The 15,958-nt window shown below is 40.6% G+C and overlaps 1 pseudogene; it reads right to left on the reverse strand.

Moving 5' to 3' along the window:
* Nucleotides 1-9,312: 9,312 nt before the first annotated feature.
* LOC114079381 (ubiquilin-1 pseudogene) lies at nt 9,313-13,461 on the reverse strand (annotated as a pseudogene).
* Between the last annotated feature and the right edge of the window lie 2,497 nt (nt 13,462-15,958).

A 15,958-nucleotide genomic window follows, 5' to 3' on the forward strand; every position in this document is an offset into this window, starting at 1 on the left:
GTTTTCCTCTGTTGTTCTTTGCTCAGATAAACTTTACTAAAATTTAGCCATGGAGCAGGCCTGTAATCCCAGAGGTTCAGGAGGCCGAGGCAGCAGAACCTCGTTCTTCTGCTTCTCTGGAAGTGAAGGCAGGTATTCTCTTCTTGAAGACCTTGTGGTCCAAGTCCACTCTATCTGGTCTTGAACTTCATCACAGACTCACTAGTTCAAAGCCAGCCTCACTAAATTGTGAGGCCCTAAGCAACTTAGTGGGACACTGTCTCAAAATAAAAAATAATAAAAGGCTGAGGATGTGGCTCAGAAATTGAACACAGTTGGGTTCAGTCTGCTGCAGTCTGGCTGGGCAAAATAAGCGGGTGGGGGTGGGGGTGGGGGGGTGGGGTGTGACAAGCAACTTGTGAAGGTTGAAACAGCGGGAACCCTTTATTATGGGACAGCAGAGGTATATATACCCAACTAATTACACACAGCTTAACTTAATTAACATCATCTAGATACAGCAGTCAGTCATTAAGGAATCCTCATCATCTTAATGGCTCCTCGCTAGCATTACTTCACAAACCACTCCTCCTGGCAAACTGCCAGGTGCCATCTTGACTTGGTTGTGGCCCTCAACATCAGTCCTTGGTATAAAACAAACAAACAAACAAACAAAAAGCTTTACTAAACCTCATTAGTCTAAAGGATTTTCTTTTAACAGAACTAAGCTTCTGTAGTGGGCTGGGTGTATAGCTCAGAGGTAGAGTGCATGCTTAGCTTTGACTAAACCATGGGACCAGTCTCCAGCACCATCAAATAGGCAGTACACAAATAGGCAAGAAGTCGTCTAAAAAAGAAAAAAGAAAAGAAAGAGAGGAGAGGGAGAAGGAGTAAAAATGGAATTATTCAAGCTAATGTCCAAAAGTCCCACAGATATCAGGAGAGAGAGAACCAAAACTCCCAAACAAACCAATTTTAATTTTCATCACAATGTCCCTCTTTTAACATTTATAAAAAAGGGAACTTGAAGTAACTTGATGTTAACAAATTAGTTATTTTTTTTATTGTTCTGTCACACTATCCTTGCCTTACATGGGAATTAATTTGAAAATGAACAATTGTCCTGTGATGGCTCAGCCCAGGAAACAAGGTTTGGGGCTTGTGAGGTGGAAGAAGTTGTAAGATGCAGTAAGGATAGTAGACATGCTTTTTTCAGTAATGGCCACAACCTCCATCCTCCAGCTTCAGCTTCAGCCCCAGCCAGTTCCATTTTGCCCCAAATCTTTTCCATAGGCCCTTTTTATATGTAGGCCACACAAAGAAGGCATATTGCCAACAGGTTACATCAGTGGACCCCGTACTAAAAAGCAAATGCTTATGACCCCGAGTGCTACTTGAATCAGAGTGTTTCTGGCCTTGACTAACCATGTTCATGGCCTTGCCTACTTACTAACAACATAACATAGCCTGCCAGAAGCCTTGGTGAGGGAGCCTGACTATAGCCCTCTTGGGCTTTCCCAGCAACAATTTTGTTTTGTGTTCTTGTGTTTCTACTTTTTCCAGACTTCCTTATCTATAAAACAACTTCCACTGATCAGCCCATAGAATAATATTCTATTTGATGAAATGAAGTGTTGTCTGGTTCTAGAGTTGTGAAAGAAAGCCAATGAAGATCCTTAAGTTGTTTAAATTTTGTCCATTGACAGTGTGAATATCCCAAATTTATATATGTATCATTTTTTTTTTTCTTTTAATGAATGGTGGGAGGTAGTACGGGCACCCCCCTGTAATCCCAGAGACTCAAAGGAGCTGAGACAGAAGAATGGCAAATTTGAAACCAGTCTGGGTCATTTAGGGAGGCACTGCTTCAAAATTTAAAAAATATATAAGGATGTGGGATGTAGCTCATTAGTAGAACACCGGGTACATTCCCCTCTATGAAACAAAAAACAGAGAGAGGGGAAGAGAGAGAGAGAGAGAGAGAGAGAGAGAGAGAGAGAGAGAGAGAGAGAGAGAGAGAGAGAGAGAAGGAAGGAAGAGCTGGTGGGCTCACTGAAAGTGCCCTTGCTTAGCATTCATGAGGCCCTAGATTCAAGAGCCAGTACCATGATAGATAGATAAATAAATAAATAATATTGAACAATGAGCAGAGCAACTGAAAAAGCTCCCATGTTATACCCTAAACCTCAAACCTCTTTGTGTCTCAGCATACTACTTTCTTTCAGTCATGAAAACTTTACAATATTACTGAAATTCCCCCAAAACTTACTGATAGATTCAAGTATCGTCAATTCAGCAATGATTTTCTCACTCTATGGCTACAAATGTATTTGTCTTATTGTATCTATCCTTAATATTATCAGACTTTTCCTCATCTTCCTAAGCTGAGATAGTCTAAGATCTTCCTAGTTGTGTTAAATGTTAATATATGGATAAAATTGTATAGAAAATCTGACAAAAAGAAAAATATATGTAGTCTGGGCTGGTAGCCCACACCTGTAATAACAGCTACTGGGGAAGTTGAGGCAGGAGGAGCACTTGAGTCCAGGAGTTGGGAAAACACAGTAAGAGCTTCTCTCTAAAAACAAACAACAAGAAGAAAATTATCAGCTTTTCTGTTGGTAAATCTGAATTGTGAAATAGGGCTAAGAATAAAGATAAAATGTTGCTCCTCAGCCTGGGCCTCTCATCCCCTGGGATCATAATAAATAGATCATCTTGTTCAGTATCAGATTCTGCCTCAGCCAGCGCAGAAGGCAAAGACAGGTGAGCCACACCTGAGAAATACCTGGATGGCCTCATCTTCCCAGGAAAGAAACTTAAAGGACAGAGAATGATGCTGGGAATGTAGCTTAGTGGTGGAGCACTTGTCTGACATTCACCAGACCTGAAGTTTCTTCACCAGCACTGCAAGGAATAAAAATAGAGTAGATACAATTAGGTAGTAGCAAAAATAGGGGGAAGGAATGCCCAGGAGGGTGGCCAATGCCTGTAATCCCAGATACTCAGGAGGCTGAGGCAGGAGGATATCAAGCTTGAGGCTAGGCTCAGCAAATTAGCAAGATCCTGCCTTGAAATAAAAATAAAAAGGACTGAGAGGTTGGGGGTATAGCTCAGGGGCAGAGCTCTGGACTAGTTAGCATGGATGAAGCTCTGGATTCAATTCCCAGGATCACCTCTAAAGTAAAATAAAATGAAAAGGGCTGAGGATGTAGCTCAGTGGTAAAGTGTACCTGTATTCAATCCTCATTGCTGCAAAAAAACAAAAACAAACAAACAAACAAAAAAAAAAAACCCAAAACCCCAAAAATAAATAAAAAACAAAACAAAATAAAAAACAACAAACCAAAAACAAACAAATAAAAAACAGGGAGGAGAGAACAGCTTATTTTTTATATTTTGTTCTTGTTTCACCTTTACTTTGACAATGGCTACAATATAACCTAATCAGCAATATATATCCTTAAGACAGTAGTTAATCCAGTCTTCACCAGGGAAAGGACTTTAATTCAACTCTATGTGTTGTGCTTTCTATTAGAAGTATCACTTTGGGGAGAGCACATTAGAGATGGCAAGGAAATGATATTTAAAGACAGACAATGACTCAGTTTCCTGTGGATGTGGCAATAGTTATGCTATTGTCTTAAAAGAGTTTTTTGGGGGATTATCAGTTCTGTCCGTTTTGGAAGAACACACTAACTTGGACTGAGTACTGATTCTATATGCCTGCTCATTATAGTGAAGGGACACTCCATATTCTACTTCCCAGTCAACACAATTAAAGAGACTACTAGAAAATGATCCTAAGCTCAGATGCTGTGTCCTCTAAGACAGCACCTCAATAGGTGATGGTGGACCCTGAGATCTGAGATCATGGATTTGACTTGCTGAGTGCACCAAATAGTCTATATGACTTGGTGGTGATAAGTGTCTTAGGAAGGAGAAAGATTTTCATCTTTAGCAAAAAAAAATTCTGTTACAACAAATATTTGGTAAACAATGGAAAAACATTCTTTGAATTAAAGTCACCTCTCAGGATTATGTTCTCTGAGCAAAATCTACCAATGAAAATGTCATGGCTGTGATGTTTTGATGATTGAAACATTTTTCTTGATACAGCACAAACTTTTATTTTAGCTTGGAGAGGGGGCAATGAACTTGCTTTATATTCAAGACTCTAAAAAAATCAACACCATGACATATCATAAGGTGCATTAAAATGTATTAACTGAAACAATAGAAAGTAAAGATGTTGTTAATGATTAAACATATTCTAAGTGATAGTCTGTGATTATTTCCTTCCTTGATATTCAGCTGTTCCCTGTTCATTTGTTCATTAATTTAGATTGAACTATTATAGTTAAATGGTTCTTTGGGGTGAAGCTGTCTCCCTTACAGTCTGATTGTAATGACTGATGCATGTGTGAATGAGGTAGGTATATGTGTATGGGCGATTCAACTTGTTTCCACTCATATGAATCTTTGTGAAAGAAATTGCTCTCCAAAAAATTCAAAATATCAGTATTACTGGGAGATTTACTTCAAACAATGGCCTTCACATTGCAGGTAACTTCTGTTTGTTTTTAGTGTTCCTAACCTTTTGCCCACATCAGAGTACTAGTCAGCCCTAGTGTGGTATGTACTCATGCTGAGCAATGTAGGCTGGTTTTTCCTTTCTGATGAATGTAAACTTAAGAAAAACAAAAGTATCATTGTTCAGAAATTTTTCATTAGTACTTCATTGCACTTGTTCATGTTATTCCCCCAGGGAATCATATTTTTTTTTTTTTTAAATCTTGCTTCCTTCTGTTCTTTGAGAAAGTGGGCTTGAATCTGGGGAGCTCTACCAGTGAGCCATCTCCAAGGCATTTTGAAGTTTTAGAGACAGGAGCTCCCAAATATTCCCAGGCTAGCCTCCAACTTGGGATCCTCTCACCTTATTCTGAAGAGTGATCATAACTACAGGTGAGAGGCATTGCACCCAGCCCAAACCATCGCATTTGTAGCCACAAGAGCTTTACAGTTAAAGGTGACTGATGTGATTTGGACTCAACACCCATTGGATCTGCATTGAGGGTAAAGACTTCTGGGTAGGAACTGGCCAGTGTGATGCTGCTTTTAAACTGAAGTTTTTCTTTCTTTATTTTGGCCCTACCTACATGAGGTATATTTGATGTTACTTTTATTTATTTTGGCTGTGGTCCCTCAGAAAGGGAACTACCTCAGTTTCTGGCCTTAAGTCTTACTTTCACCTCTTTGCTTAGAATTCTGTTCTCTTCTGAGTCAGATCCCAGGCATGGATGAGCTCAGGTGTGGGGGCCTAAAAATCAAAGATAAACTATTAATAAGGCTTATATGGTAGTTAATGGAATGCATTAGCTTAAAGTTAATTTCTTTTCTTTTTTTATTTTTCTTTTGCTTTATTTATGGTACTGAAGATTGAATCATGTGGCTCTTTACCACTGAGTTACATCTCCAATCCTTTTTAATTTTTTTTTTTTTTTTTTTGAGCCAGGTACAGTGGTGCTTGCCTGTAATCCCAGCAACTCAGGAGGCTGAGGCAAGAGGATTGTAAGTTCAAAGCCAGTCTTTGTAACTTAGTAAGGCCCTAAGCAATTTAGGAAGACCCTGTCTCAAAATAAAATATAGAAAGGACTGGGGATGTGGCTTTGTAGCTAAATTCCCCTGGGTTCAATTACTGGTACCAAAATATATATATATTATTTTGAGACAGAATGTCTGTAAATTGCTGAGGGTCTTCCTAAACTGCTAAGTTGGTCTCGAACTTGTGATCTGCTTGTCTCAGCCATTGAACTCCTGGAATTACAAGAGTACACCACACTCCTGCCCAACATTAGCTTAAAAGTTTTATGAAAATCTTTACTACGTGGAAAGAGGAAAAGTGTTAGTTACTTGATTTTGGACACAGTGTTTGACATGGACCCCTACATCACCATCATACCTTTATAAATGAGCAATACCTGCCTATCACGACTGATGTTTGTCGTGGTCTAAGAACAGCACTTTAGTTCAGAACCTCTGGACAATTTGGCCAGGCTTTTACACAGATTTTTCCTTCCTTGATATTCAGCTGTTCCCTGTTTGGTGTTCTCACCTGTATAGGGTAAGTACTTCAAACCTTGCTCTAATCGAACAGGCTTAAGAGAAGAAAGAGGAAGATAAAGAGGAGGAGGAGGAGGGGGCAGCCTCCGAGCTTGCCCAGCCAAGGAAACTGGTGAAGTCCGGCTCTCTGCTGGGGCTCCATTGAAGTGGCTCATGGAGGAAGAAGAGGACAAGGAAGATATCCAGGAAACCAGGTGACTGGCCTTCTCCGGGCTTTCTGTTGCTTCCGCTGCAGCAGCGGTCAACTTCCCCATCAACTCCCCAACACCCCCAAACCCCAGAAAAGGGGATGGACTACCTCCTGCCTGCAGGGTGAGTACCTGATATGAGGGCAACCAGAGCGTCCTGGTGTGCATAGTGCACCGAGTTGAGTAGCGCTGGCTGTGCTCCTGGTGAGCATCATCAAAGCACCTCCCGCAGGGACACCTCTTCCCCTCAGGCCCGGGGAGCTCAAAACCATTCAGATTACCTAGGAGGCTGCAGCAGTGCGTGACTAAGTCCAAAAGGCTTCTTGCCGCCTGCCCCAGGGTCTCCTGGAACTTCCAGCTAGGCGCGATGTGTCCTGCAGAGATGATTTACTGGGCCAGGGAGGACCATGAACTCTACTGGGTTTTTGCTAGATCTTTCCATGGCTCCTGTCACTGATGCGCCCCCTTTGAGGCTGGGGCGCTGAGAATATTATGAGTTGGTTAGAGTCAAGGCCACTTAGGGGTCTGAGCTAGTATATTATATGCACTGCTGCACGCTAGCTCACCTGGCCTGGGAGTCCCCCTCCCACCTATTAGAGAAACCTAAACAGCCTCGCAAGTTCAAGTATCAAGTGCTTCCCACTGGCCTGCATCCGGGCAAAATCTGCGTGGAGCTCCTTTGCCAGGCCAGCTGGAGACACTGTCAGGCAATAAATACTGGGCGGAAGAAAGGGCCGCGGGAAGAGCTGCGGAAACCTGGTCTCCTCGCAGTGACCTGGGCCCAGATCTCTGAGGGTTCCCACGTGGCAGGCGGGACTCCGACAGGATCCCAATTGGTTTTTGTGCTTATGGCCAGACCCTGGCCCAGGCTTCACGGGAGTCGGGGCGGGGAAGGTGCAGTGGAGAGAAAGAGCCAGACTCGAGGTTGGAGGTCCAGGGAGAAGGATGCTTGCCTGGGTCCGGCAAGCTGTGCTGGCATTCCGGGTGCGCTTCTAGGGAATGCAGACCTTAAGTTGGCTCCACCAATCTCCTGGCCGGTGTCATGCCCTCTGGCCACAACAAGGACTACTTTAAGGGGTTAGCACTTTTTGAAAGGAGGGAGCATGTCTTTTTTGACTTTTCTTTCTCTATGTGTTGTACTGGGGATTGAATCCTGGGTGATCTATACTGAGCAATATCCCAAGCATTTATATTAATTTCCTCCCTCCCTCCCTTCCTTCCTTCCTTCCTTTTCTGAAACAGTCTTGGTAAATTGATGAAATTGTCCTTTAACTTGCTATCCTCCTGCCTTAGCCTCCCAAGTTGCTGGCATTAGAGGTGTGAACCATTGCACCTGGCTGTTTTGTTTTTTTTTTTTTTCATTCACTAGGGAGAGTGACATTATTGTTTCCATTTTAGCTGTTGTAGTCCGTTTTTTTTTTTCACTGCTTCTAAAGGATCTGACCAGAACAACTTTAGAGGACAATTATCTCCTGGGAAAGTGTTAGACAGTGTAATGACTGGTGAGCAACCAGGACTCTTGACCTATTTTAATAGCAAGCAACTTACAGAAGAAATGGAATCTATCTTATGTTTCCCTTAATTTTATTGGTCTGGCTTCTGTTTAGGTGAATTTAACATTGCAATTTCCAAAAACTGTATGTGAGAGAATAGAATGATCTAAGAGAATACTGAAGCAGAGTCAGTCAAACACATTACTGACCCTCAAGTCATGTGGCTTTTTTTTCTTTATTTTGGTACCAGGAATTGAACCTATGGTCACTTAACCACTGAGCCACACCCCCAGCCCTTTTTTTGTATTTTATTCAGAGAGGGTCTTACTAAATTGCTGAGCCTGTCTTTGAACTCATGATCCTCCTGCCTCACCCTCCCAAGACACTGGGCTTACAGGTGTGTGCCACCCTGCTTTAATCAGTCCTAGGGGGCACATACCAGCCCAATAGTTTGAGAATCAGGCAAAAAGGACTTCCTTGGGGAGGGAAGACAAGGTTGTGGGGCAGCAAAATGTACTCAGTGTTGCTAAAATTTTTCTTTGTTTTTCACCCAAATGATATTTCATGGTTTCACTATATGCACAGACATCCTAACAGTTGGCAGTGCTATTTGTTGAGGCTGACCAAATCCAGTATAGAATCCACCTTGCCCCTTCCTCTTTTCCCTTTCTGTGTCTCTGAAATGCATAATACTTAACTAATTCTCAAGAGAAAATTCACCTATTGTCCATCTATGATAAAACTGAAAAACCCCAATATTGTTCTGACTTTGTATGGTGTTTAAGACATGGAAATATCAACACGTTCAGTGAAAGCAACCTTTTAATTACCAATTGCAACATCTGTTCAACTTGCTTATGGGAGAACTGAAAAGACCTAGGCAAATGCATTGTAGAGTGTACTAGGGGGCTCTTTCCACTGCACAAAGATTAAGGTAATTATTGACAGTCAATCTGTGAATACTGAGACAATGCTATATTATGCTGGGTATAAAATAAATGTCCCTAAATAGATAACAGTATCGGCTTCTTTATTATTTAACAAATGTGACTAACTTCTTTTGCTGAGAGATGTTTATCAATGATACTGTAAGTTCTAAGTATTAGAAAACATTGTTTTAAGAGTAGTTCTTTCTTTTTGCTTTTCTGATTACAATTTTTTTTTCATATAATCTGCTACAGCATGTTTTTGGAAATGCAGTCCCAAATGTGCATAGGGCAAAGAAATTAAGCAAATATTGCCAGTAGTATAAATCTTACAGCATATTGTTTGCAAAAATATATGCCAAAGCTGGTTATGGTGGCACACACCTCTAATCCCACTGACTCAGGAGCCTGATACAGGGGACTACAAGTTCCAGGTCACCTCCATCAATTTAACTAGGAGCCTGAAGCATTGTTGCATTAACTGCTGGTGTCCAGGTTCAGTGGTTCCTGCTGTAGGTGCAGAGCTAGACCCACTGGTCTCTGAAGGGCATCCAGTGGTTCCTAATGCCCCCTAGTTAGGAAAGGCCAGGGATGAGGCAGGCTCTAGGGCTGCTTAGTCATTGCTGACAGAGTGTCAGGATTCTGCATTTTGTTGGAGGAAAGTCAGGAGCTATTGTCTCACTTGACCTTGAAGCTGAGGATTTCCATCAAATATGGTTATTCAGCATCATCTTTGCAACAAGGTCAGGGTTCTGTTTAGTGGGACTGCACTATTCTACTCATGTAAGGGACAGACTGCATGTTTTGCATAAGGCCTGGGTTAAGTTAATTATTGCAACAAGCTCTGCATTCTTGTTCTGTTGATCTTAATAGCTCCTGCCCTAGGCACCAGTACCTAGGCACCAGGTATTCTGCCCAGCAGTGAGACTCACAGTGTTTCTCCTGGCATTGAAGCGTATGCCCTCAGGGACACCTGTGAAGTTCATAGATTAGGGAAGAATCTCTATGTTCTACACAAGAAGTTTGACTACCTTCACCTGAGGAGGTATTGCTCATTATGGAAACAAATAGAAGACCACCAAACTGCTCTCTTGGTACACTCAGTATGGATTCTTGAATCTCCCTGTTATATGCACCCTCAAACATCACATCCCCTTGGATGGTTTCTAGTTTGCTAAAGGCTAGATCCTGGTTTCTCACTTCCTGTATCATCTCTGGATTCCTGGCAAGTTCTGATGTTTGTCTCATTTAGCTGGAATTTCAATGTATGACTCATTTCTGGATTTCTCTATATCCACTTCTGCATTTGGCCATGATTAACTGCCTCATTGGTCAGGATTGGAAAGCATGCTCTGGATTAAGGGATTTTCCATGACCTGAAGCTTCTGAAAATTTCAGGGTTGGACAAAAGTTGTTCCTGCATTTGTCTCTGTAGTTTAACAGAGTTGGTAGTACTCAGATCTAAGCTACTCAGACTTACAAGTCCTTTAGGCCACCAAAACCGAAAGGATTGTTAGTAGCAGAACCAGATGTGGAGCTACTGTCTGGAGCTCATGAGGTGGTAACATTGCTTTCATTGGTATTTGTGGGGTTGAATGATCTGGAGGCCTGTTTCCTGTTTTGATAACCAAGTGAATGGTAAGTCCATGGTGAATTCCATGTTGACTCAAAGTATCTTAATGTTTCAAAAAAATTTTCAGCAATATCAACACAAGTTGGTCAGTATGTGATTTGAAATGTTTAGAGATTTCTAGGAGTCCAGAGGGCTGCTGCTTTCACACTCTCCACCAAAGAGAAGGCTGTGGTGTGGCAACTCAGGGGAGCAGAAGGAGGCAGAGGAGCACCAATGCCCACTGTCCTGGCAGCAGGGATGCACGGAATGCCACCCATTGCAAAGAGTAAGGGGCCACAAGGATCCACTGAGGGGCAGGGATTGTGGGTGCAGCTGCACAATGTTCAGACACCGCTGGTTCAGAGCAACAACCTCAGAAGCCTCCGTTTCCTCCTATGTTGTTACCTTTTACCCATCAAGAGCAAGGTGAATTAGTTTGCAATTGTGTGGACTGGGGTTCTTCTCCACTTTTTTTCTGTGGTTAGTGTCTTGCAGCTGCTATTCTGCTGCTTACCAGAAGGGTGTTCTTGAGCATACAAAATTAAGTCCCAGCTTCATCATTTATAATAATGGATGATAATAACTAAGTGCTTTGAAAAGATTCGATGAGGTAATGTCTTTTTACTGTTAAAACTGTTTTCTTCCAGGCGTGGTGGTGACTACCTGTAAGTTCAGCTACTTGGGGGGCTGAGGCAGGAGGACAGCACATTCAACACCAGCCCTAGCAATGGAGTGAGACCCTAATCAATTTAGCAGAGACTCTGTCTCAAAATAGAAAATATAAAAGGCTGGAGATGTGACCCAGGGGTTAAGTGCAGTAAAAGCAAACAAATTGTTTTCTTTTCTTTCTTTTTTTTTTGAAAGAAACTCATTTTCTGTCTTGGAGAGGAGTGGAAAAATAGTACTTCTGACTCCATTTTGGGTTCCGGTTTTGAATCTTCAGTTACCAATTAAGTGACCTGAGATAAGTTAATTTCACTAAGCCTTGTTTTAAGGATAAGAAAATAAAATGTTGCCTAATTTGCTTGGTTGTAAGGATGACCAGGGGTGTAAGTTTAAGAACTGGCATATTGAAGATGCTCAGGTATGTATTAGTTCTTTTTCTCCATCAGAAATAGGAAGAAAGTGTTACACATTTATTTTGGATTCTTGAGCATTTTAGAAATTTATAACTGTTTTAATTGATGGTAATAGGATCTTGCAGAAATGTTTTGTTTTACTTTTCATCTTCACATTTAACACTGTAAAAAATAGTTTCTCACTACATACATTTTGAACAAATGAATTATTTGTAGGATGAGAAAGTCTCATTGCTTGAATCTCCTGTTAATATGCAAAACGCATATTAAATGTTAAAAGCCTTTCTTAGGGATTATGTAATGAATTGAACAAGGAAACCTTCTTTTGCAGGTATAGGCAATAAGAGAATATTTGTTGTACTGAATCAAATAATCCACTTAATGAGTTACGTAAACATTATTTTCTCATCTGTGGTAGGCATTGTGCTGGAGTCTGTGTAAAACTTCAGCATTTAGGGGTAAATTCAATGAGAGGCAGTAAGGATGTAGTTTCTCTGGTAGACTGAGAATCTGTTTTCCCACTTATTTTAATCATGGTCAAATTACATTCTCCTCATTTGTAGAATTGAGTGCTTATTGCCTAGCATGTGGAGTTATCCTAGGTATTAGGTAAGGCAATGTTCACAAAGCAGGTTCCACACACCCAGGCTGCCAAGGCCATGGCACATAGTGAATACCAAAAGGAAGCTGCTTTTCCTTTGTTTTCTGTTGGAAGGTGATTATTAGTTTGTTATAATGGAAGAGTTGAATGCTACTTGGAAAAAGATGAAATCTCTATCAGAGGATGAGGGTGCTAATTCAAGCTCCATGATCTTGAGCTAGTAGATACTTAACTTTTGTTAGTTTCTTTGCTTTTAAGATAAAGAAGTTAGACTAGATAAATCTTAAGATTTTTTCAAAGTCTAGTGTTCCCATTGCAAGTAGTGATTTTTCATGAAAATCAACTTGAACACGTTCTACTAGTCCAGAACACGTGTTAGGTTAAAATAAAATAAAAAGGATGTTTTTCCAGAAGGTAGTGATCTAGTTGGGAACATACACTGCCTGAAACAGTGGGCACAGATGAGGAGTGTAGCCTGTGAGCAGAGCAGGTGCCTATCATTTCGAATTGTTAGAAAACAGGCTTTAGCAGAGGGATAGAGACTTATGCTGGTCCACAGAGTGACAGACTTCCTATCGCTTATCTTCTATGTCAACCACTGATATGTCTTCCCTACTCCCTTCTGCCAAAGGATGGTAGGAGCTCTGTATTTCAGACAGACTCAGAGGTAACTTAGCATGTTTATTGTATAGGTTTTATTATCAAAAGGTTAATTGTCGAAAGATTCAGCAAATAGGCAACCTGAAGGATGCAGGGCTGGTGAGACATTAGGGTCCTCTTATTTTCCTTAGAACTCGCTATCCCTAGGAATTGGTAATGAATTCAAAGCCAAAACTGACAACTGCTGCATGCCTTTGCATGTAGCCTCTCCTGTTCAGTGTCACCATAGCAACTGGGCCAACTTGAATTGCACTTTTGCACAGGCAGCTTTTAGCACAAATGCAGCCATGAGAATGAGACAGCCATGATTTAGGTCACTGCTCTACACAGGTGCTGTTCTCAGCCATGGCAGATTCCATCCTTGATAAGCAGTCCTTAGCTTTTTTGGCTTGGTTTCCTTGAGTCTGAGTCAAGAGCATCGGAGAAGATTAAAGGGTGTGATGGTGATGTGAGGGCCCACAATGACCACTGGGACCAAAATCAAGTAGCTCAATGCACTTCTCATCTTTCAAAAAATCAAGGCTTCCTTGAAAAGTGGAATTTGTCATTTTAGTAGCTTTTTATCTTCAGTATTAAATCTTCCCTGAGCTTTTCCATGCTTGGAATCTGCCTCAGGATGGGAAAATTTTTTTAGGCATGAATAATGAATACGCAGACTTCAAAATTCCCTTTCTGAGGGACACAGCCAATATAAATAAAAGTAACATGAAACCCAGCTCACATTAGTAGGACCAAAATAGGGAAGGCAAAGCTTCTGTTTAGAAACAGCACAGCACTGGCTTATTCCCACCTGGACCCATTTCCCAGGGTTTAATTCAGAAGTGTGGCCATGGATGCTGGGTTCACACCCCATGTGTCACCTTGAGCAGTAAAGCTCTTGTTGTGCAAGTGTGATGCTTTGAGATGGGTGTGGTGACTCGTGTCTGGAGTCACTGCTACTCAGAAAATTGAAGCAGGAAGATGGCAAGTTTGAGGACGGCCTGGGTAAAGTAGCAAGCCCTGATAAAAAACATCAAATGGGTGGGACTGTCTGTTAGTGGTGGAGCACCCTTGGATGCAAACCCCATTACCTCAGAAAACAAAATGAAGCAAAAGAGAAAAACTGCATTGATGCTTTGGGGGAAATACATGAGCAAGAGTCATAAAATGGTAATAAATAAATTCATTCTTGTGAAAAAAATCTTTACTTTTTTAAAAAATATTTTTAAATTGTAGATGGAAACAATATCTTTGTTTAAGATAATAATTTATTAGTTTGAGCATTCAATTTTAATTATATTATGTACATAACATTCAAAGTTTCTCCATAGACTACAGAAAAAAATGAACCTCATTAGTATTTTGCACAATATCTTTGTTTTATTTATTTTTTATGTAGTGCTGAGGATTGAACCCAGTGTCTCATGCATGCAAGGCAAGCGTTCAACCACTGATCTACAACCCCAGCCTCCACTTTACTGCGTGATTTTTTTTTTTGTTTAGAATTTAAATTCATTTAAATTTAAAATCACTCTTCATGGATCAGCATTAAGTACACACCATAGTAGGGCTGTGGATCAGTCTGATGTGGGCACAAACTTAGAACCATTAAAAGCAAACAATTATTACCTATTGTACATGGGTTCCCAGTTGACATAAATACTCCAACAATGATAGTTTTTGAATGTTTCAGAGTGGTCTTTCTTTTTTAACAAAGGTCCATATGTCACTGGAAACAAGCTGAATCTCATTCATACCTATGATCTCCCTCACTCATGCGTCAGTCATGACAATCACACCCTCACCAGAGGAGATTGCTTCAGTCAAAGGAGCCATTGCAATGCAATAGTCAAATCTAACCTGAGGGAAAAAGGATCTTAAATAGCAAGGAATCCCAGCCTTTGTTTTAATATATTCCATCATGCACAAGGCCTTCAACTACCAGTATATCTTTTGAATTAATACATCCACCATTTTCATACAGTTCATAACAGGTCTTGATGTTAATGTTTTTCAGACCAAGACTGATACACACTTGGGTATAGAGCAAAGAAAAATTATGTTCAGGGTACAGGGCTTCTAATTTCAGCTGATTTCTTTCCTTTACATGCTAAATGATTGTGTGTGTGTGTGTGTGTGTGTGTGTGTGTGTGTGTGTGTATGGATACAGAATGGCTGTCAGTGCTCATAAAAGCAGAGTTATCAACCTTTTTCCAAACTAAAATTAAAGGATTCCACTATAACAAGAATAAATATTCTCTACTTCACATATCAGTCATGAAAACTTGGGTATACCCTCTGAGTTGGTGAATTTTTCTCCAAAAATATAATTTTAGTGTGTAAATAACTGGGATTTGACTTTAATTCTAAGAATGTTTTCTCAATGTTTTCAGTTTCTTAAGTGCCAGAAACTCCTTTGCTAAAGATAAAAAGTCTTCCTTCTCTGCTAGACACTTAGCACATCTAAATCATGTGGATTTTTTTCATGCTTTCAGTCAAATCCTTCCCGACTTCAGCTCTCAGGGTCCAGCATCACCTGCTGAGGTGCTCCAGGATGCCTTAGCATTAAAGCCTGGGTTCATTTTGTAGCAAGTTTGTTAGCTGTGCTAAGAGGTGACTAGAATATGCAGTGTTCTCTCAATGTGATGATCAGGTTTTCACAACCTAGAGATGAACCAAGTAAGTATGTGCTGAAGAGGAAGACAATACTGATTGTCTGAAGTGATCAAGCTTAAGTCAACAGCATAATGTTACCACATTATGAAGAAATGTGAATCACTGGATATCTTCAAATAGGAAGAAAAATGAATCACTGGTTATCTTCAAATCTCATTTTCTTCTCTCCTCAGTATGTTTTCCAAGACACATTGCTTGTGGTGGAAAGCAGAATTTGTAGATATGAAAATGGACAAAAGGTAGAGGACAGGAGGAGGAGCCAGCAAAGGACAAAAGGTAGAGGACAGCAAAGGAGGAGCCAGACCAATCCTCAATGCTAAATTGAACAAACCAGAGTTGTAACAAGCAGAGCTCATGGAATGTGGTGTGTGTGTGTGTGTGTGTGTGTGTGTGTGTGTGAGAGAGAGAGAGAGAGGACATGAACCTGTTGTTTAAGTAAAATTCTTAAAGGAACTTAATTTCTAAAATTACTAATTAATTGCAGAATTTGTGAGGAAATGAGACAGAGTTAGCAATAAATTGAACTTAGTGAATTAAGAAGATAGGTAGATGAGGCACTTAATTTTTGAATTGTAATGATTATTGTAATGACTATTATTATAACACAGTACTGGGAATGAAACCTGTGGCCTCATTTACACT

The sequence above is a fragment of the Marmota flaviventris genome, chromosome 3 (genome assembly GCF_047511675.1).
Source record: "Marmota flaviventris isolate mMarFla1 chromosome 3, mMarFla1.hap1, whole genome shotgun sequence".
Lineage (NCBI taxonomy): Eukaryota > Metazoa > Chordata > Mammalia > Rodentia > Sciuridae > Marmota > Marmota flaviventris.